This window comes from Chinchilla lanigera, unplaced genomic scaffold (genome assembly GCF_000276665.1).
Source record: "Chinchilla lanigera isolate Chin_1 unplaced genomic scaffold, ChiLan1.0 scaffold00001, whole genome shotgun sequence".
NCBI lineage: Eukaryota > Metazoa > Chordata > Mammalia > Rodentia > Chinchillidae > Chinchilla > Chinchilla lanigera.
Window position 1 is genome coordinate 36,066,156 of NW_004955402.1, and position 23,822 is coordinate 36,089,977.

Consider the following 23,822-nt stretch of genomic DNA (forward strand, 5'->3'; position numbering starts at 1 on the left):
CCTGTGGGGAGGCGGCGGGGCCCGCGACCCGCGCCGAGGAGCGCCAGGGCCGCCGGAGAGCGGAGAGGGCGGGGTGGAGGGGCAGGGGAAGGAGGCAGAGGTAGGTGACTAGGTGGGTGGGTGGGGACGGCGGCGGGGCGGGCTGGTGGAGGTGGCAGCGGCTCCCCTCTCAGGGTTTCTTTTGTTTCATGGCCTTAACCAGCCCCCGGCGCGCGCGGCGGCGGCGACGCCCCACGCTGCTCTCCGAATGCAGCCGGCGCGCTCTGATTGGCTGCCTTTAATCTCCGGGAGCCCGCCCTCTCCGGTAGCCTTCTCGCCGCTTTCCCTAGCCCCACCCCCCACCCTCTTCTCGGGCCCCGCCCCACCCCGCCCCACCCCGCCCCAGAGCGTCCTGATTGGGTGGCCGGAGCGAGCCGGTCCCCGAAGCCGGCTCTTTCCGTCGTCTCCCTTTCCTTCCCTTCCCTAGGGGCTCACGAGGAAAGGAACTGTGATTGTTTGCTTTGCACGTCAGTCTTTGTGACGTACGCCGGTGGGGGCGGAGAAAAGGAGGCGGGCGGGACGAAGGGGCAGTAGCAAAGCCTCGGTACCAGGGCCCAGCTGGGTTTTCTCGCTCTCATCACCCCTTTGTCTCTGGCCCACCTGGGTCGGCCTTTTAGGGAGGTGCCGTGCAAGCCGTGTCGGAGGTTGCCGCAGGCGCCGGCCCGGCGTTGTTTCTCTAGTTTGAGGAAAAGATTGCCCCGTTCGGGACGAGGGCCTAAGGAGAGACGTGGGAGGAGGGGCCGGCGAGCGTCCGCCTATCCCCGCGCGGGGGTGGTTTCCTGAGCCGCGTGGCTCCGGGGCCTCCCCGGCCCTACCTGTTACGCTCCTCCCCTCGGGGCTGGGCCCTTGCACGCCCAGCTGGGCGGGCTTCCCAGCGGTGCGTGGGAGTGGGGGAGTGCTGAACTTCAGTTCTCCCGGGCTTTTAAGGGAATTTCAGTGTTTCCTTCTCCAAGACGCCCTTCCCAGAGTCTTCCCCAGGCGAGTTCACCCGCGGCTATCTTTTTTAACCATTACTTTTAAAGGACTTGGTTAAAAAGAAAGCTTACTACTTTCCTGTATCTTAGGCTGCGACTGCCATGCCCCTCCCTAGGTTAGTCTTGACCTCTACCCAGGCCCTCCGGACACATTATGCGAGCGACCATGTAATAATGAAATTTGCTGGGGACCCCCTTAAAGTAGAAACAGCTTGTATACATACATATACACACACAGTTAAATATATCCGAAACATTAACCTGTAAACGATATTATTATGCATTTTACACTTTTTCACACAAAGTCTTTGAAACTGTTGTGTGATTTACGTTTAGAACAATTCAGTTTGCTTAACTACAGCCACGTTTCAAGTACCGGGTAACTAGCAGCAGTTCTCAGACCTCTTGATTTTGAAATTATAGCCTATGGCCCTTTCTGTATTGGATTTATTCACTCTATCTCCTTGCCTGAAACTTGTTTCTTCTGAGTCAACTTTAACTGAGCACCTACTTTTTAAGAAATTGTCTAGATGTTAGGAAGAGGTACAGGACATGCTGAACTATGACTTTTGTTTCTGTGCGCTGATTATGCCCCTAGGGCCACTTTCAAAATCTTTCCTTACACCTCTACTCAAAGGCCTGGAGCATTTTAGGTAACCCTAATCTTTCCAGTTACTCCAAGGTTTCCCTACCCTTCAGATAACACTGTACGTTGCTTCCCTAACAATTTGTCTGTAGCAGTAGGCTCTGGAGAGAAATTTAAAAATAAATTCAGATTAGGGAGTAGGTAAATTCAGATTGGGGAGAAGCACACTGTGAATATTTGGATTTCATACACCTGGGCTGGGGAGCCTGGACATGTTTTTCAAAAGGCATACAGTTTGCTAAGCTCGGTTAGGTTTGAGAACACTTTCTAGGTTTTGAATTTACAGAGAAGTCTCGCTATCAACCCTGCAATGAAGTGTAATCTTCACTGATTCACTACATGTACACCCTTTTGGAGATATGTGCCAAGGAGAAACTTCCCTGCATGTTAGTAAAGAAACAGAATCTTGTTAAATGTACCAGAGAATGCTTTGTATAACTAGACATTTGCTAATCGAATATACAAACATGCCATACTGCCTGATAATTCAGTTTAAATGATAATCAGTACTGAAAGAGTAGTGTTTTTAAAGCAAATCTAATCAAGGGAGAAAGTCAAATAGAACATGCAGTAGCCATTGCTAGGCCTTATTAGCCATGAGAAGGAAGTATGTGGAAAATTAAAATGAAAACTCTTGGTGGTCCCTTCTTCCATAAGTTGTCATTTGATGCTGACTTCTTAGTCTTAAATTCTTTTCCCAAAGGCCCAAAGCAACAGCTATAGCAGAAGTGACAGTCCATTGAGAGGGGTAGATTCATGTGGCTAACTATACAGGAATAAGATTCATTAACTAAGATTTTTAAAAAATGCTAAATGGTTTAATTCAGGAGTTCATATTATAAAAATTGCTTTCTATTTCATTTTCACACAATAAATGAGGTTGCATTTGTTTCCACACACAATTATATACATTCATGAAGTAATTTATATATGATCAATATTGTGATTTATGAAACAGGGAAGAGATATTGAAGCCCACCAACCTTCCCACTTGGGTCTAAATTTATTGCATTAAATCTTGCTTAAGAAGCAACTTTGAGCTTTACTTTTGCTATAAATATATACCTGGAGCTTTTTCATTTAAATCAATCAAACCCAATCCCTTCCACCCTCTGCCAGCCGTATAACACATTAATTTTGCACCCAAATAGAATTTCTTTTTTATTCCTATGCTTCTATTTTTGGTATGGTTTGATAGAATGGGACGGAAGAGTTGCTTTAAGGACCCTAGATACTATATAGTTGGCTACTCTTTATCAAATATCAGGCCAATTGTTAAATTATTCTTTTAAATGTATCCAGTTGTACTATTAAGGTTGGAACAATTATAGAGTACAAGCTTAACAAGATGTTTGTCCCTGTAGAAGAACATAAGTTTGAAGTGATGCCATAAAGACTGCCACAGACACATGGTGGAAGGTTCTGCTGAGACCCTCACTTAGAAGCCCAAACTAATACACGCCTCATTTTTAGAGCAGGGTTAGGTTTTGTTTGTTTGCTTCTGTTGTTGTGTTATTATTGTTATATTTGTTTTGCACTAGGAATTGACCCAAGACCTTTACATTTTGGTACATCCCCAGCTCTTTTTAAATTTATTTCGAGACAGGATCTTGCTTAATTCTGCAGGCTGGCTTTGAATGTCCAGTCCTCCTGGTTCAGTTTCCCAAATCCTAGGATTATAGGCCTGTAGCACTGCTAGGGTAAGTTTTTTTAGGTAAGAGGTCTTCTGGAAGCACTACCCATCTCCAAGACCGGTCTTATAGCAGGGCATTCTGCTTAAAATGTTCCCTCTTTGCCTAAGAATGGAGTCTAGAATTCCCCAGGCCTTCTACATTCTAGTAGATGCTAAAAATTGTTACTCAAACCTGAACAAATCTCTCTTACGTGAACAGAAACTCCTCTTGATACCGTGTCCCTCTTTTGTCACTACCCTCTCTTTTGTACTCAAAATAGCTTTTCCAATAGCATTTGCACTTGGTGTGTTTTTTGCTACACACTGCAATGCAGCTATGGTTTTTGCTTCTTTACTAAGGAACAAAAACCTAGTTCCTAAATTTAGCGAGTACTTTTCATCCTGGTCAACCTTCTCCTTTCCATGTAGGTCTTGATACTATTGGCTGCTCCAGAAAACATTCCCTTCTTTGCCTTTCTTGAGGCCTTGTTCTTCAGCTTTCTTGTCTACTTCTGTAATAGTGCCTCCAGCTTTTGCAGGCTGCGTGTTCCTATCATTCACAGTGAGTATCCACCAGGGATCTATTTAGGATTGGTGTTTGTTTACTCCATACTTTTCATCAAAAAACTCTTATCCATTTCCAAGATTTCTTATTGACAATTCTCTAATCTATATTGCCATTTCTGATCTTTCTCTTGAGTTCTAGACCCATAGAGCCCACTGTCTTATCTTCACTTGCAAGTCAAATTCAACCTCACCTTATCATCCCAATCTGAAATTTGCTTTTTAACTTATTACTAGGTAACAATGTTATCTACTCAGTTCTTTTGGCCAAAAGCCTGGTAGACATCCTAAGCTTCTCTTCTAACCCCCATCCCATGTTATTAATAAATCCTGTGAGTCATACCTCCCAATGCTCAAATCTCTCTTCCCTCCCCTCCCCTCCCCTCCCCTGCCCTTCCCTTCCCTCCTGTCTTTTTTCCTCTCCTCTCCTCTCCTCTCTTCTCCTCTCCTCTCCTTTCCTCTCTTCTCCTTTCTTCCTCTCCTCTCCTTTACTCTCCTTTTGTCTCTTCTCTTCTTTCTTGGCAGTACTGGGGAGTGAAGCCAAGACCTTGCTCATGCTAGGCAAGCACTCCAGCTGCATCCTTCAGCATTTTGTTTTATTTTGAGACAGGATCTGGCAAAGGTGTTCAGCTTGGCCTCAAACTTGTGATCCTCCTGCCTCAGCCTCCCAAGTCATTATAGGCATGCACCACCACATTGAGCTTATCTTTCTACATTTTTATAACTCTAATATATAATAAAATATATTTCTTCTTTTTCTCTGATTCCTGGCAGAGTTCTTAATACTCTTGTAATTTGCTGAGTGATTGAGGTGAAGGAGCATCTTTCATTGTATATTGTCTTTCCCTTCTACTCCGATATAAGGTCCTAAATCCATTGAGATTTCATGAGTGACAGAAGAATCTTTTCTGATAAGACTCTTGACAGACCTCTAGGTAGCTTCAGGACAAGAGGCTGGTTAGCAGAAAGGCCAAACCTGTATTCAAAGTTTGAAACATTCAGCCCCACCTACCCCAACCTGTGGGGAATGCTTGTGCCTGTATGATGAAACCTCCAAAAAAAAAAAAAAAGCCTACATGAGCTGAGGGCGTCAGTCTATGGGAGGACATTAGCTTAGCATGTACAAGGTTCTGGGCTCAGTTCCCAGAAACGTACACACACAGAGTACTAAACTATGGGGTTCAGAAAGTTTCTGAGTTGGAGTACAGGTCAGAAAGGCTTGTGCATGAGACCATTCTGCACCTTGCTGGAGGTACCTTTTCATCTGGCGATGCCCCTGTATCCTTTATGATAAACTGGTGATAGTAAGAAAAACAATTTCTTCAGTTCTGAAAGCTGCTCTAGCAAAGTGTTACACCTGAGGAGGGAGTAGTGGGAATCCCTGACTTTGTGGGCAAGTTGGACAGAAAGGTGGGTATCTTGGGCACCCCTAACTTGTAATTGGCATTTAAAGTACTTGTGGGACTGAACTCTTAACCTGTGCGATCAGGGCTACTTCAGGGTAGTTAGGATCAGAACTGAATTGAATTTTAAGACCTCCAGTTGGTGTCTGGAAAGTCGGAGAATTATTTGTGTGGGGAAAAAAATCCTATACCTTTACTGTCAGAAGTGCTGAGAATAAAAATAGTACAGAACCATCATTTCCATAGTCTAGGCCACCATCATTTAGTTGATGACCTATTATAATAGTCGTCCAAGCAATATTCTTATATCCAATCTTGGTCCTCTCCAATTTATCTTCCATGCCCCAGCTGGAATAATTTTAATTTGTTTTTACTTTCTGGCTTAAAATACTTTTTGTCTCACTTAGGATAATGTCTAAATTCCTTAACAAACTTACAGGATCATCTGTGTGTGGGCTCTCTTTTTACCTTCAGCCATTCTTCTATTTTCATTCTTGACCTCAGGCAGAGGCCTTCTGCTATTCCTATGTTTTATATACTCCTGATGCCTCCAGGCCTGCAATACGGCCCTCAACTCTCCATGTTTATCTTGATTAAATTCTATTTGTTCTTCAGGGCTCAGCCTACACATCAGTTTTTCTAGGATGCCTTTCCTAATATTCCATAGGTAGCTGTACTTGCTGTAGGCTCTCATGAAGTGCTTGCATACCAGCAAACACTCATCACCTCTCTTGTTTGTTTCTCTTCCTCTCTTTTCTTCCTCCTGAAGCTGGAGCTTCCACTGTACTTGGTACGTAGAAGGAGCTAGTATGTATTTGCTAGTTGAATGGCTATATTAATGGATAATATTCCAAATAAAACCAGTAATTCAATTAATCTGAGCTTTTGGCTCTTTTTCAAATATACATTGTAATTGCTCATCTTTGTATCTCTGCTTATGTGGTTTCAGATTGCCCTTACCTTCTGTCCTACCTTTCCCATCTTCTCAGGTGTTTAGATCTCAGCTTAAGTTTGACTTCAACTTGAATTCCTTTTTTTTTTTTTTTTTGGTACCGGAAATTGAACTCAGGACCTTATGCTTGCCGCTTGCCAGGCAGGCATTTGTGTCACTGAGCTATATCCTCGGCCCCTCACCTTGACTTCCTAGTCAACAGAATTAAGGACAGTCCTTTCCTACTCCACCTCAGAAAGATGCACATGAAGGCAACATATACAACATATATGATATTTATCTCTTCTGGATGCTTAAATCACGCCCCCACAAAAGTCTGTCTGATGCCCTCCCTCCCTTTTATCCCCCGCTCCATCTTTTGATCCTTTCCCCATTTAAGAAAGATTTGTCTCCCTACTTCCTATTATCTAGCTTTTACTTTGCTCTTTATTTATAATGTGGGTTTCTCATATAAGAGAACCATGCAATATTTAAGCTTATGTGTCTGATTTATTTTGCTTAATATTATGATCTTAAGGTGTATCCATTTTCCTACAAATGGCTCAAGTTTATCTTTCTTTATGGCAGAGTAGTACTGCAGTGTGTGTAAATGGCACAATTCTTTGTTCATTCTTCTGTTGATGATGATCTATTATGAATTGTACTTCTATAAGCATGGGTATGCATGTATCACTGTGTCTTTAACTCTTAATGGGAAGATACCTAGAAGGGAATAGCTGGGTCAAATGGAATTTCCAGGTAAAAAAAATTTTAGATTTTTGAGGAATCTCCATACTGATTTCCATAGTGGTTGTACTAATTTATATTTCCACCAACAATGAAAAAGAGTTTCTTTTTCCCTGTAGCCTCACCAGCATTTCTTATTTTTAGATTTCTGGATGGTGTCTATTCTTTCTGGGGTAAGATGGAATCTCAGAGTTGTTTTAATTTGCATTTCTTGAGTGGCCAGTGATATTGAGCATTTCTTCATTGAAATATATGTTTTTGTGTATATTTTTATAGCAATTAATCTATCTTTTTAATTTTAAAGAGAAAACACAAAAACAAAATAACAAAAACAAAGACAAAAACAAAAACAAAAACAAAACGACACAAAAACTATAAAAATGATACACAATTCCAAAACAAGATGTTAGGAAATCAACAATGGTCATTGTATTATTGTTATCTCCAAAGTAGTTGCTCAGGTGCAATTAATCTGCCTTCACTAATACAAAATACCAAGTTAAAAATCCCCAGTTTGTGGGGAAACTAAAAATATAAGTAATTTCCAGGTGTTAAGAAAGAGGAAAAAAATGTGTAGGTAGAGGATAAAGGATTTTTATGACCATAAAACTATTGTTTGTGATACTGTAAAAGTGGATACATATTTGTCAAATCTCATAAAACACATGACACAATAAAGGTGAAATCTAATGTAAGCTATGGACTTTGCATGAAAATGATCTGTCAATTTAATTTGCAGACTGTAAAATGTGTACCCCTGGGGATGGGATATGAATAGTAGTTGGAGAGGGATGCCCTTATGTGAGGAGAGGGGACATATGGAAACACTCTACTTTCCAGTCAGTTTTCTGGGAACCTAAAAGTATTTCTAAAAATAAAATGTACTAAAAGAAAAGCACATTGGTTTGTACATTTGAAATATTTAGTCTGGATAATTTACATGCTCAGGTCACAAACAGCCTGAGACTATCTCACTCCAGCAGGAGAGGTACAAATATGCTATTTGGACAGGATCAATCACCAAGAGAGCACAGTAATCCTAAATGTGTATGCACCACACAACAAAGCTTTATTTTCTTTTCAGAGCTTTAAAATGTACATAGAAAATAAGCAAATAAAAACCAAAGTGTGATAAACCTGAAAGGAGAAACATACAAAACCACATTTGTAGTTGAGGACTTTAACAGTCCCTTTTCAGTAACTACTAGAACTATTTTTAAACAGAAAATCAGAAAAAAAAAAAAAAAATAAAAAAAAAGCATCATCAGCCAAAAGGATCTAATTGATATTTACAGATAACTCCACCCAATAATAGCAGAACATATCTTCTTTTAAATGTCTGTGCAGCGTTCATAGGCCATGTCCTGGGATATAAGACAAGCCTCAAAAAATATAGAAGAATTGAAATTCTATAGAACATGTAGTCTAACCATAATAAAATCAGTTAGAAATTAATAATAGAAAGAACAAGAAAATCTTTAAATGCATGGGAAAACACACATGTAATTCAGGAGTCAATGAGACATATCTCAAGAGAAACAATAGAAATACTTTGACTTGAATAAAAAGAAAATAGAACATATAAAAATTTACTGGACACAGCTAAGGCAGAGCTAAAAGAGAAATTTGTGGCACTAAATACTTATATTGAAAATAACCTAAACTCCACAGCAGGGCGCAGTGGCATGCACCTGTAATCTCAGCACTCTGAAAACAGGCAGGAGGACTGTCCCAAGTTCAAGGTCATTCTGGGTTAGGTAGTGAGTTTAAGGCTGGCCTGAACTATATAGTGAGACCCTGTCTTAAATGAATAAACAAATAAATACTACCTTAAGCTGCTACTTAAAAAAACTAGAAAATGAACACCAAAATAAACTCATGCAAGTATATAGAAGGTACCAATAAAAAACCAATAAATGAAATTGAAAACATTTAGAAAACATTGAAAAGTCCTGGACTATCAAAATTCAACCAAGATGAAATAATATCAATAGTTCTTTGACAGTAAGGAAATTGAACTTATAATTGATTGAAATCCCCCATCTACAAGTTTCAGTGTAGAATTTCAGGGTTTTTTTTGGGGGGGGTAGTACTTGGGATTGAACCCAAGACCTTTGCCCTGAGCTACATACATCATCTTCTTAAAAAATTTTTGAAATAGAGTCTTACTAAGTCACTAAGTAGCCCAGGCAAGGCTCAAACTTGCAATGGTCCTGCCTCAGCCTCCCAGAGTGCTAGGATTACAGGTATGTGCCACCGTGCCTGGCTGTCTTAACATTTAACCACTATGCAGTGTTGGTTTTTCTAACTTGTGAGGTTCATCAATTTAACTCAGCCTCTCTAAGTTTTGTTCTAACAAATAGGCCATTTTTTCATAATAACCTAACTCATGGAATATGTTATTCAGTGACCCTGGAGAAGATGCACCAAAGGAACGGTTGCTACTTTTTAGTTTGACAAATCACTTATCCTGTCTCTGCCTCATTTTCTTTCCAGATAAAAAATAGATTCATCAGTACTATTCCTGTATACCAACAATGAACCCACTGAGAAAGAAATTAGGAAAACAATTCCATTCACCCTAGCCTCAAAAAAATTTAAATTCTTAGGGATTAACCCAAAGAAGTGAAAAACTTCTATAACAAAAACTATAGTACTTTGAAAAGAGATTGATAAGGGCATTAAAAAATGGAAAGACATCTCCTATTCCTGGAGAGGGAGAATCAATATTGTCAAAATGATCATATTACTAAAAATGATGTATAGATTTAATGCAATTCCAATCAAAATACTAACAACATTCTTCACAAAGCTTAAAAAACATTAAAACTTATATGGAATCAGAGACTCTGAATGGTCAAACCAATTGTGATTGTTAATTGTGATGTGTCAACTTGTCTTGAGTGAGAACTGCCTAGCATATTAGTACATTCTAGGTGTGTTTGTGGATGACTGACATTTAGGCAAGCGAACTGAGGTAGGGGAGACCTATCCCATTTGTGAGTGGCACCAACCAATTGGCTGGTAGTTTAGACAGAATAAAAAGGTAAAGAAGAAGGAAGTGCTTTTCTCTTTGGGGAGGAACTCTAATCTTCACCATCACCTTTGGACTTGGACATTGGTCTCCAACAGAGACCCATTATTCTTCCAGTGCAGACTATTTGGCTTTCCAACCCAGACTCACACCAGTGAATACAGTGAGCTTATAGGTCTTTGACCTTCTACTGGTACCAGATTCTCCAGCTCTCCAATGCACAGATGAGCATTTTGGTCTTCCACCTGTGATATAGCAGATGACCATTGGACTCTTCCCCTTCTGTTCCTATCAGTCTGCCTAATAAATCCATTTTATAATTGTAAATATATTTTATATTGATTCTGTTTCTATAGTGAACCCTAACTAATACAGCAATCCTGAGCAAAGAGGGCAAAACAGAAGCCATTATAATCTAAGATTCCACGTTGTACTACAAAAGTACAGTAATTGAAAAAATGTGATACTGATACAAAAATATATAGACCAACAAAATAGAACAGAAGACATAGAAACAGTACTGTACCATCTACCTTTTTTTTTTTTGGTTTTTTTTTTTTTAAGACAGGGTCTCACTATGCAGTTCAGGCTGGCCTTGAGCTCACTTTGTAGCCCAGGCTGTTCTTGAACTCACAATGATCCTCCTGCCTCAGCCTCCCAAGTGCTGGGATTACAGGCGTGCGCCACCATGCCTGGCTTGTACCATCTACCTTTAATTATTTGATCTTTTACAAAAGGGCTAAAAACAAATGCTGAAGAAGAGATAGCCTCTTTAACAATTAGTACCAGGAAAACTGGCCATAAATGTGCAAGAGAATGAAGGTAAACTCACATCTCTCATGTTGTACTGAAATAAAATAAAAATGGGTCAAAGTCCTAGATATAAAAACAGAAACACTGCTAGAAGATAAAACAGGTAGGACTCTTGAAGACATAGGCGTAGGCACAGACTTTCCAAACAGAATCCCAGTTGCTCAAGAGATAATCCCAAGAATCAACAAGGGGGATTGTCTCAAGTTAAAAAGCTTTTGCACTGCAAAGAAAATAATCAGCTGAGTGAAGAGACAACCCACAGAATGGAAAAAACTTTTTTGGAGAGACAACTGATATCTAGAATATATGAAGAATTAAAAAAAATTAGGGCTGAGGATATAGATCAGTGGCATAAACATCTGCCTGGCAAGTGCAAGGTCCTGAGTTTGATTCCCAGTACCAAAAAAAAAAAAAAAAAAAAAAAAAATTAGACCACAAAAAACAAAAGATAAAATGAAAATGGGCAATTGAGGTGAATACTTCTGAAAAGAAGAACAAATGCCTAATAAGTACATGGAAAAATGTTCAGAATCTTTGACCATTACAGAAATATTCATCAGAAAACCACTGAGATTTCATCTTTCTTCAGTAACTCCGGCTGTTGTCTAGGATGCGAACCACAACACATGCTGGCAACATTATGGAGAAAAGGCGCACTTCTACTTTGTTGGTGGGACTATAAACTAGTAAAATCACTATGAAAATGAGTATAGAGAGTCCTCAAAAAGCTCAAAATGGAAATTCTGTTTGACCCAGAATTGACCCAGAATATAAATTCTGTTATAACTCTCCTGGCTATATTCACAAAAGAGTTAAATTCAGCATATTACAGTGATACATGCATACACATGTTTGTAGCAGGGCAATTCCCAATAGCTAAATTATGCAAGCAGCCTATATGTCTGTCAGCAGATGACTAGATTAAGACAATGTGGTATTTATACTACTCAGCCATAAAGAAGGGTAAATTTGAATCATTTTAAGAAAATAGATGGATTTTGAAATGACAGTGTAATATTAAGTGAAATAAATCAGAAACAGAAGGTTGAACATCATATGGTTTCTCTTGTGTGAGAAACTCAAAATATAAATAATTTAAAGAGCAAAATAAAGGAGAGATGGTAAGAAAGAGGGAGGTAGACTTTTGACATAAGAAAGAGAACCTGGGAAAGGGGGAGAGGGGAGGGTAGGAAGGAGAGGAGCAAAATGATCAAAATGCAATATGTATATGTACAAATTCCCTAAAACCAATGTAATCATATTGTATCACAAATATACATTAATGAAATTTTTTTCAAAAAATGAATTAATTCATTTATTTATCAAACAGTAATTACTTAGCCTCTACTACATTCCAGGTACTATTCTGTGTCTGGAATACATTTGTGAGCCAAAAGTATGTAGGTCCCTGCTTCTATGGCATTTATACATTCTATAGAGAAGACACAAAAATTAAACAATAAAAGTAATAAAGTAAATTATACAGTATCCTGCATGGTGTTACCATCATATCAAAGGCAAATCAACCAAAACCAAGAGTATAATAGGGTAATGAGGGTATTAGCTATAGGGATTTAGGATAGGGTTCGTTTTTAAACCCGATGGTCAGGGTAGCCTGATCGACAAGGCAATACCTGAGCAAAGATTTGGAGGGTCAGGAATGAGACCAGTGGATATCAGGGGAAGAGTGTTTCAGGAAGGGCAATGCTTGTAAGGTGAAGGCTAAGATGAGAGTGGATCCTGCAGCGCTCTGCAGCACTTAAAGGACTTCAGCTTTACTCTGTATGAAATGAGACCCATCCCTGAATTTTAAGCAAAGTAGTGGTATTACAAACGTATTGAGAATTGGCTGTTGCTGGCAGGAAAAGAAGCCAGTGACAAGAAGCAACTGGCTTTGGATACATTTGTGAAGACAGGGCCACCTGACTCCAAAATGGGCCTGTGCAACCAGAAGAGTGGTGGTGTCGTCAATGGGATGGCTGTAGGGAGAGCAAGTCTGGGACAAATATTTCTAGGGTTTCAAGAAGATCTTGGTGATTGGCCTGTGCTGTAGTTAGAATCCAAAGATCTCTTCTCTGAATGGGTGTTTCTTACTCCCTCTACTGCTGACTGTCTTCTCCTTTGCAAACCTTTAAGTCTCAGAGTATGAGAAGCCCAGCTTAATTTTCTAAGCAGCCTATTAGCTGGCCGTTGGGCTCTTTTTAACCTTGAGCATCTAATTGTAAATTTATCTGCCAAAAGTTTTCTACCAGGTCCTTGAGAAAATGTGAGTGACTCTGAGGTAGAAAAAAAAGTCCTTCAAGGGCTTTTATTTTTCCTTAAAATTTTTTCTGAAAGTTATATTTTATTGTAGTTTAGTTTTAAAAGCAAATTTGATGCTCATTTTGCAATAGTAGAGGGTTAATTTGTCTAGGTAAGGAGACTATGAAAACATCTTTTTCTTCTAGTATTTAGCAAACCATTTGAAACTTGACCTAGAAAAACTCATCTTGAGGATGTGCATGAAATACAAGGTCCATACCAGCCCAGTCTGTAGCTTATTTGTTTTGGGTCATGTGTAAGAGTTGTTGAGTTTACAGTGGATAAAATGAGTTTTAAAATATGTCAACTGTCCACTAGGGCTGGGGTTGAAACCATTAACTTATTTTATTCAGGTCCTTGGGCAGTTGTGATAGAGGCATTGGTCTCTCTGGTCAGGTTTGCACTAAAGTCATTGCACAGCAAAACTTCCCCAAGGCCATATTTTTATGTTTCATTTTCAGGCTGTTGGTGCCATAGGAGCAATTAAAATTTGTGAATAATGTTTTTCTCCCTTGATAAATAATGTAGATGGCCTGCAACCTGCTCACATTCCTGGCACGGGATTTAACAGGCTATTGTGTTAGTAACAATGTGGATGCAAATTGTAAACATTTATCATCCCTGAAGTTTCATGTAATTTTCAAAGCAACGTCAGTTGAAACAGATGCCCCACCCACTCTTGCATATAAACCAGTCTTTAGATGATGTCGGCATTCTCCAAAAAACTTTCTCTGGTAACTTCTATTTATTGTGTAAGATAACAGTGTAAAGTGTACTAGAAAGAGAATAGCAATGAGCAAAAAGTTTAATGTCCTCTAAAATTGATTTCCTGTCTGTTTAGATGCTGACAACTATTTTTAAGCTATATTAATAAAACCTCCCATACAGTGAAATTTAGTAGTAAGTTCTTTCTTCATGTTTATTCCAAGGTAAACTACATATATGCTAGTGAAATTTTATCAATGTATTTATCTATAATCTCAGAATTTTACAATTATTATCTGCACTCATGAAAACCACTGATCCTACTAAGAAGCCCAAAGATTTGGAAGTATTAAAATCAAATTAATATTTTGCCAAGGGGGAAAACTTTCAAAATTATTTGGACTCCTAATACAACACTTTAGAGGAGGACGTGGTTCAACAAATATTGATTAACTTATTAGAAGGCTTTAAATTAAACATGTGGGAAATGCAAAGAAATATAAATCATGGCTATAATGAAATGTTTTTTTTTAATTTTTAAAATTTTTTTTGAAATGTTAAGTTCAATAGATCAGATACACAAGTTTAAATATGAGTGCTTTTATACAAGAAACTCAAAATATAAATAAAGAGCAAAATAAGGGATAGATGGTAGCAGGGAGACCTTTACAAATGGGAAAGCAAAGAAGAGATAAAGGGAAGGCAGAGGGGAGGAAGGAAAAAAGGCTTAAAAAAAGAGAATCAAGGAAAAAATGGAAATAGAGCTTTTTTTTCAAATGGGGTGAGGAATAAGAGTTGGAGGGAGCAAGCAGGGATGGAAGGGGAAGGGGACATAAAAGAATTAAGATGTGTTCTGCACATGTACAAAGTCCCTATGCTAAATGTAGTCATTGTGTCCTGTAAACATATACTAATAAAACAAAAAGAAATATACATCATGAACTAGGCCACAAGAGACTCACATTCTAGTTGGCAGAATGGTCAAAAGTGACAACATAGGCAGGCATGGTGGTGCATGCCTGTAATCCCAGCACCCGGGAGGCTGAGGCTGGAGGATCATTGTGAGTTCGAGACCAGCCTGGGCTACAAAATGAGCTTTAGGCCAGTCTGAACTGCATAGCGAGACCCTGTCCCAAAAAGTCAAAAAAGAAAAAAAAAAGTGACAGCATAAAAAGGCAGCTAAAACAATAAATGGATATAAAATATTTTAGGTATTTTGAGAAGAAATATTATTTTAGGTATTTTAAGAAGAAGAGATAATCAGAAAAACTATAGAGATGGCAAAATTGAGCAGAAATTTAGAGTGACCTCTTATCCTTCAGTCCCATGCTTCCCACAGGGAATGCATTCTAAGACCTTCCAGTGTATGTCTTAAACTGAGGACAATACCAACTTATACTATAACTGCGTTTTTTCCTATACATAAATACACATGATAAAGTATAGTTTATAGGCCAGGTGTGGTGACACATGCCTGTAATCCCAGCACTCAGGAGGTTGAGGCAGGAGGATTGTTGCGAGTTCAAGACCAGCCTGGGCTACAAAGTGAGCTCAAGGCTAGCCTGAACTGCATAGGGAGACCCTGTCTCCAAAAAAAAACCCCCCCAAACCAAAAAAGTATACCTTATAAATTAGACACAGTGAAAAACTAATGATAATAACTAACAATAAAATAGGACAATTATAAAAAATATGCTTATATTTTAAGAAATCTACCAGCACCACTACTCTTGCAATTTGGGGCTATCATTAAATAAAATAAGAGTGACTTGAATGCAGGCACTGTCATGCTATGGCAGCTGAGCTCTTGACCTGAAGGACTACTGAGTGATTAAGAGGTGACTAGTGCATACAGTGTGGAAATGCTGAATAAAAGCAGTGATTCGTGTCCAGTCATGATTGAGAGGGGTGATATGAGAGTTCATGGTATTACTCAGAATGTCTTATAAGTTAAAGCATGTTAATTTTTATTTCTGAATTTTTCCATTCAATATTTTCAGTACTGAGTTGACTTGAATTGACTGCATATAACTGAAACTGTGCAACGTCAAATAGTAGATAAGTGGGGACCGCCGTCTGTGAGGAGAAGGAAGGCAACTTCTTGGTAAGAAATAGCACAAGGAAAAGTATACAAAGGTGAAAGAGAAGCTCAGCGTCTTGGGAATATGCAGGTAGGGCTGGGAGGTAAATAGACAAATGGAATTAAAATTGGGGGTTGAGAGGTGGCAAAGAGAGGATGCAAACCCTAGAAATTTGAAAATGCTAAGTTATTCAGACCCTTCTCGGAAGGCTGTCTGCTGTTCACTGGTTGATTTCTTGTGTAAGGATTCAGGCAGAATAGAGATTACCACTCAACCGTACCACGTGTAGAAACTATGTTACTTAGTGCTTCAACTTTTTTGGATCTCAGTTTCCTTGTCATATAATGAAGTTTATATTTGACAAACAGAGTTGTGAGGGCTGCCTGGAGTAATCCTTCACTGTGATCCATTCAAGGGAGCCCCTGTCGTGCACAAGGTCATTTCCTCTGCGACGGGTGGGGCATGGAGGCTGTGTTGAGAGTAGGATGTCAGCAAGGAGATGGATGTGGGATTTGGGGAATATTAATTTTGGGATGGCATGTAGTATGAACTGAAGAAATGCGTGCCCGAGTGTGTGTGTGTGCGCGTGCTCATGTGTGCGCGCATGTGTGTGCGCATGTGTGTGTGCACGCATGTGTGTGTGTGTGCGTGTGTGTGTGTGCTCGCGCGTGCTGCAGTAAGAGAAATAGACCATGTGAGAACACGGAGACTTGAGCTAGCCGTGCTACAGGCAGTGATGACGTGCATATCAGAAGGAAAGAATGGAGGCATCTTGAGCAGAGAAAGCTAAATGTAGCTATTGAAACTCAGAGGAAACAATCCAGGATAAGGAAGCATCAAACTAGTAGAACAAACTACTAAGGAAAAACCTGTAATAAACAGTTGTTTTTAGCATTGCTTTGTTTTTCTTTGTCTGCTCAGCACCCTATTCAACTCTTTCCTTTGGGTTAGTGACTATCTTTTCCCTTTGGTTACATGCCTTTTAGCTGGTAAGTCAGAATTCTTAATTTTCTTAGCACCAGTAATGGTTCTGGAGATGAACATTTTATATGACTAAACCCGTCAGAATCTTTCTGCATGATTTTTCTATCTGAAGATAAACCCTCTTGGCTTCTTTACATACAGAAGCTAGAAGGTTATCAATCAGGCGAAAGGCGGTGGCAGAAGTGTGTGAGGTCGAATAGAGCCCACAAGGGACTATGTGGAGAAGAACCAGAAAGACAGAGACCCGGGGATCTGAGATTACTTTTAGTTCCTAAGACCTGCAGAGTTGCACTGATTTCTGCTGGACATCTTTTTTTTTTTTTTTTTGGTACCAGGGATAGAACTCAGGACCTTGCACTAGCCAGGCAGGCGCTTATGCCACTGAGCTCTATCCCCAGCCCCAGACATCTTTTTAAATTTCTGTGAGCTAATTACTATCCTGATAAATTCCTTTCCATTCAAGAATGCTGTGTAACAGAAACACTAATAGATCTGACATTATAACTTTTTCACAAAAGTAAAGATTTTCTGCAGACCAAAATATGATGAATAAAATTAATCCACTAAACTGGGAAACACTTGTAGCAAATGCAATATCACAGGGTAACTATCCTTATTGCACAGGGAAAGTTTATATATCAGTAAGAAAATGTTAATAGTATAAGAAAAATGACCAGAGGCCATGAAGGAACCATTTGCAGGAAAAGAAGTACATAGTCAATAAAATAAGAGTCTGCTTCAGTAACAAATATATATAAAACTAATAAAATAGGGTACAGTATTTCACTAATCAGATTGCACAGGTGAAAAAGAGGGTAATAATGTTTGGGCGGAGAATGGAGAACAGAACAGAGGAAGTGTGCTTGAAGGAAGTAGAGGGTACCACGAAAATCTATAGCAGCTGCTTCACTGTATTCTCCCTGTAGCCCAGCCTGTTGAATAGTCAGCCCTAAATACATCCATCACAGTATTATTTGGAATCCTTTCTGAGTGGTGATGGGCGGTATAGAGGCACTTCTAATGCTTCCTTTATATTTTTCAAAGCTTTCAAAATAATTATGTACACTTTTATAATGAGAAAAGAACAAACTAAAAGACAAAATAAAAAAATTAAAATTAAATGACAAGACAGAACAACAACAAAAACATATATAAGGGTATAGAGGAAAGGACTCCAGAAAAATAGAGAAGAATCAAGATGAAGATTTTAACAGGGGGAAGTGTGGCGGTACATGCTACAATCCTAGTACAGTTCTCGGAAGGCTGATCATTACAAGTTCGGTCATTACCGAGTTTGAGGATGATCATAAAGAGTTCGAGGCCAGCCTGGATTACAGAGTGAGACCCTGGTTTAAGAAACAAACAAATTAGGTCGGGCCTGGTGGCTCATGCCTGTAATCCCAGCACTTGGGAGGCTGAGGCAGGAGGACCACTGTGCGTTCGAGGCCAGCCTGTGCTACAAAGTGGGTTCAAGGCCAGTCTGAAGTGCACAGTGAAACCATCTCAAAAAAAAAAAAAAAAAAAAAAAAAAAAAAAAAAGAAAAGAAACAAACAAATTAGAAGGGAACTGAATTGTCTCCTGTTTTTGTGTAATGAGCCAGACATAGCTGTATTTCTGAGGAAATGCCTTTTGTCTTCCTCCTCCTTCATTTTCATGTGCTCCTACACCAATGCTGACTTGTCACCTCCCACGCAGAAGACCGCAGTGACCTCATAATTGATATATTTTCCTCCTATTCAGCACCACACCACTGACAGGGCCGTCTTCTCAAAACACACTCTCCTGTCTGTTCATCTGTCCTCAGTTGTTTCAAAATAACTCCCAGCTTGGGTCAGGACAGTTTTCTTTTGTCTCTTACAAGGCCAAGGTTAACTCTTCTTGGGCTCTTGCTCATTTTCAACACCTCAAAGTAACTTTTAGTCTATTCAAGTTGTTACCATTGCCTGAAACTCCTCTGGGTCCCTGCCTTCTCTCCCTTCTCTCATTTGAGAGCAATAAGCTGTTGGTTTGGTAGTTGGTTACATGTTAAATAGAGTTCTCTTCTTTCTCCTGTGGCAAGAATTTTATACTGCACTAATAATTGGTATATCTTCATGTAACATACTGTATTAGTCAGTACATAACATCAGTAAAGTACTACTGAACTGATTGTATCTAAACAATTATCATGGACTTATTTATTTATTTATTTATTGTCTTTTTGAGACAGGGTCTTGCTATGCAGTTCAGGCTGGCCTTGAGCTCACTTTGTAGCCCAGGCTGGTCTCAAACTTGCAACAATCCTCTTGCCTCAGCCTCCAGAGTGCTGGGATCCCAGGTGTATGCCACCACGCCTGGCTTCATGGACCTATTTAATCTGACAATTCATTATAGAAGCTACAAGATGCTGGAAGTTAAATCAGACCATCGGTTCTTTTCCTGAATCTGGTAAAGTTTCTAAATCATCTTTATTCTTTTTTTCCACTTCAGACTATGTGACCATGTGAAAATAATTTGACATCATATCTTAAACAGAATATGACAGTAGACTTAGATAAAACCTGCCACTTAAATTCATGTGTATTTATCTGCAGAAAAAGAAACATTTTCAGATTACTATGATCATTTTAAAAATTACTTTTGAATCTCCAAACAAGGGTTATTAAAAATATAGAAAAGTTTTTCACATCTCTTACTCTACCACCTAAGGAAACATTTTTTAATCTTTCTGAATAGAATCAAAAAAATAAAACAGAGGCACATGCTCTTTTGCACATTTAATTTTTAAAAATATGTAAGTAAATTTAGCCTGATTCTGCATACACCAGATATCAATTAAAGTGCAAATAAGAAATTAAACACAGAAATCAAGGGTTTCCTCCAGTCTACAAAAGGGCCACATCTAATAGAATTGACAAACACTGAATATTTCTGTGAGTTGCATATTTCGGAAGTCTATGATTTAGTATATTGACTTGGTTTGACCTCATTAAGGACAGTACTGATCACAGAACTAGTGTAGCTTCAGTCTAAAAGGACTTTTAAAAAACTATTTGACTGCTGTAGAAACGCACCGATAGGACTGACAAGTTTTTTAACTCTCAGTCCTCTTCTACTGAAACCTCTGACTCTAGTGCTATCTGTGGCAGCAAGGCTTGGGTGTAGGCTGTCTGACCTCATGGTCTCTGTTTGGGGCTGAAGCCTAGCCTGAGTTTCTGGAGGGTCCTGACATTCAGAGACAGCTAAGCTCTTCCACCTGTCTCTTTTCTCTCCACAGCTTATTTCATCTCCGGGAGCCATGCTCTCCTCATTTCCCCATTCTTTCTTAAGAAACAGTACTCTGCAGGATCAGGCATTTCCCTACCATTGGGCTGGCGCTGCTGTGGCGGTGAGAGCCAGGCTGTTCTGCTGGTGGTAGTGGCAGAGGTATGTTCCCAGCTGGAACTCAAAACTCACTTCCCCATGGAAACGGTGGTGTACTGTTAGGTACATTCTATAATTTGTTTAGAACTCCAGATGAACTATGTGACTCAAATGGGCTTCTGTTAGTTCTCCTGATGTGTATCCACCCGTTCTTATGTAGTGTCCTTAGGAAAATGGTTCTGAGTTCCTAACAATCATCCGTACATTATCTTTACACAGAGGAAGCCTCAGTGACGTAGACCTAAATTGTTTGTCTGCTGTGGACCCCACTGAGAGGCTGTGCTCACCCTGTACCCCACATCGCAAGGCTCCTGAGCTGTGAGGGAAGTCAGGTCTCCTAGAGTGAGCACCCCCAAAAGGAAATGACAGGCACGAGGGGTGAGTATGCACAGGTAGGTGCAAGATCTTGGTCGGGCAGGATGTTCAGTGTCGGCAAGGGTGAAGGTTTCTATGAGGCCTTTGTCCCAGCTCCGAAAGATTTTAAGTGTTACAATGTTTGTTTCAATAAACTTGTGCCAGAGCCATTGGCAGGAGCTTTATAATCAAAAGTAAAGAGCTGTATCTTTAGGGTTCTCTAGAAAATGGAGACCAAGAGGCCAAGGGTGGAGTTATCGTTTAACTCAAAAGAGAGCACAGTGGGGTGGGTGCACGCGTGTGTGCGTGTGTGCTTGTGTGTATATGTGTGTGTTCATCACTTTTTGATTCCTGAAGCTTTCATTTCTGGAATTGCTCAAAGTAGCAGTGGAAGGTGTAGCTATCTTTCTTCTTAGATTTCAAAACTGCCAGTGGACATGTTCCTTGCCATTTGGAGAGTCTTGAAGATGAGCTCCAACCCTGTTCAGTTAGAACGGAATTAATGTGCCCTTGGAGGCAGGAGGGAGGAGAGGTGAAGGGAAAATGAAAAGATTTAAAATGTAGTACATGCCTGTACCAATTCCCATGATGAGTGTAATCTTTATGTACTACAAACATGTACTAATAAAAAAAAATTAAAAAGCAACTTTATGAAGCAACGAGTAAAGCAGAAGTCACTGCAAGGTGGATGAGAGAATGGTAGTGACCACTTGCAAATCTGTATGGGGTCCTTTAGGATAAGGAAAGAGGTTCAGAGGACCTGTGTTCCAGAGAATGAGAAGGAGAGATCTCCAGATTTATCCAGTAATTACTGTTTGACAGTTCATCTCAATTGTCAGCCTGGCTGGATTAGGAGACTCCTGGAGAGCTGATTTGATCATGGGAGTACTATACTCATAAGTGGATTAATTCACTGATAGTCACAGCTGAATTTTCTGTTATGAGGTAGTTTTCCTCTGCCTTGCCCTTCCACCAAAGTGTTCCTGCCTAAAGCCAACCCGTCATGGGCTGAAACTTGTGAGCCATAATAAACTTCTTCTCCCTTAAATTGTTGTGGGTGTCAGTTATTTTCTCCCAGTGACAGGAAAGCAGACCTATACATTGTTCTTGTCACCATTTTGATGGTTTCCTAAGGAAAAGTGGCTGCTTTTTTATATCCCTTGATGCTTCTAACATGCAGGCCTGAGCCATCAATAATTGTTACTGACAGCCAGAACAAATAAAATGAAATTAAATATAGTTAGCATATGATAAAGCTAGCTGGGTGTGGTGGCCATGCCTGTAATCCCGGCTATTCAGGAGGCTAAGGCAAGGTCTCAAGTTTGAGCACAGCCTAGGCAATTTAGCAAGAGTAAAGGGGCTTAAGACAGCTCAATGTGAAAACCCTGGGTTCAATTCCCCGTACTAGCAAAAAAATTAGTATCTGATAAAACTGAATAAGCATGCTGAAGTCTAGACCACAGGCAAGTAGTATTAATGTGGGAATACTGAAGACACAGTAGGACTGAAGTCTGATTTGAGCTTTTGTCGATCATTATAGTTGCTGAATGTCTGAATATTATTTACTTTTAGGGAAAGTGAATATAACTATGAAGAGAAACCAGTTGTTATTATGGTAGTTTTAAATATCCAGCAGAGGGGCTGGGGATTTAGCTCAGCGGCACAGCACCTGCCTGGCAAGTGCAAGGTCGTGAGTTCGATTCCTGGTACCGGAAGAAAAAAGTGTCCAGCAGAAACCAAATGGAGAGCTAGACTGATGTGGGGGAGGGGGAGACAGACAGACAGAAGGCAGGATGGAGAGCAAGTTCTGGTGCTTCAAAATTTTGACTTGAAGTCTCTCTGTGTTTCCATCATTTGGTTCTATGAAATTATGAAGTCACTTAAGATAATTTGATATAGGTTTCCATAAATTGCAGCCAGAGACCCGATTCACAAAATGTTTAACATTAGATCATCACTTTTTCCAAGGGACAAGGTCTCCTATATCCTGATCAATGGTACTACTCTCCACCTGGTTCTCCACCTGGTGGTTTAAGCTACCATTACAAAATATCCTGGACTGGTAGCTTAAATGACAGGAATTAATCTATTTTCCTTCCTTCCTTCTTTCCTTCCTTCCTTCCTTCCTTCCTTCCTTCCTTCCTTCCTTCCTTCCTTCCTTCCTCCCTCCCTTTTCTTTCTTTCTTTCTTTCTTTCTTTCTTTCTTTCTTTCTTTCTTTCTTTCTTTCTTTCTTTCTTTCTTTCTTCCTTCCTTCCTTCCTTCCTTCCTTCCTTTCTTTCTTCCTTTCTTTTTTCTTTTTCTTTCTTTCTCTTTTTCTCACTCTCTGTCTGACTCTGCCTCTCCTCTCTTCCCTCCTGCTCTCTTCCTCCTCCTCTCTCTGCTCCTTCTTCTCCTTCTTCCTTTTCCACTTCCTCTTCCTCTTCTCCTTCCCCCTCTCCTCCTCCTCCTCTCTCCCTCTCTCTCTCCCTCTGGGAATTGAAACAAGGGACTGTGTGCATGCTTTGGCAAATGCCCGACCACTGAGCAATAACCTAAGTCTAAAAATTTATTTCTTATGGCTGTAGAATCTGAAAAGTCCAAGGCCAAATTGCTGGACAAGTCTGTCCCCTGTGAGAGCCCTGTTCCTGGCTTACAGATAACAGCTTCTCAGTTTTCTCAAGGTATGAGATGGAGGCACAAGGAAAGGGCAAACTGGTGTTTCTTCTTGTAGGCATTAATTCCATCATGAGGACTTCACCCTTAGGATTTCTTCTAAACCTAATTAACTTCCCAAAACCTCATCTCCATACATCATCACACTGGGAGTTAAAGCTTCAATATATGAAAATTAGGTGGGTAGGGGAGTATACAGTTCAGTTCATGGCATTCTCCAAGTCAAAAACCTGGGGATCATTCTAGAATCTTCCTTTCTCATCACCCTGACACAGTGATAATCACCAAGTCCTAATGTTTGATCCTAAATATCCCTTGAGTTTATATTCTTCTGCTCATTCCTGTTGTCACTCCCTGAGTAAGGTTCATCATTAACTCTTATTTATTTATTTATTTTTGTCTTTTTGAGACAGGGTCTTGCTATGCAGTTCAAGCTGGCCTTGAGCTTACTTTGTAGCCCAGGCTGGTCTCAAACTCGCAACGATCCTCCTGCCTCAGCCTCCCAAATGCTGAGATTA

The 23,822-nt window shown here is 39.9% G+C and overlaps 2 long non-coding RNA genes across 5 annotated transcripts in view; one reads left to right on the top strand and one right to left on the bottom strand.

Moving 5' to 3' along the window:
• The window catches only part of LOC102022986, a 103,461-nt gene extending 83,142 nt beyond the window's left edge, over window positions 1-20,319 (bottom strand). For all 4 annotated transcript variants that reach the window (XR_001232818.1, XR_259079.2, XR_001232817.1 and 1 more), the window contains exon 1: window positions 20,239-20,319. This is a non-coding gene — a long non-coding RNA (uncharacterized LOC102022986). The remainder of the gene's footprint in view (window positions 1-20,238) is intronic.
• LOC106147831 lies at window positions 20,226-23,425 on the top strand. The gene is made up of 3 exons (XR_001232819.1): window positions 20,226-20,300; window positions 20,517-20,675; window positions 23,217-23,425. It is a non-coding gene; the product is annotated as an uncharacterized LOC106147831 (long non-coding RNA).
• Window positions 23,426-23,822: the final 397 nt, after the last annotated feature.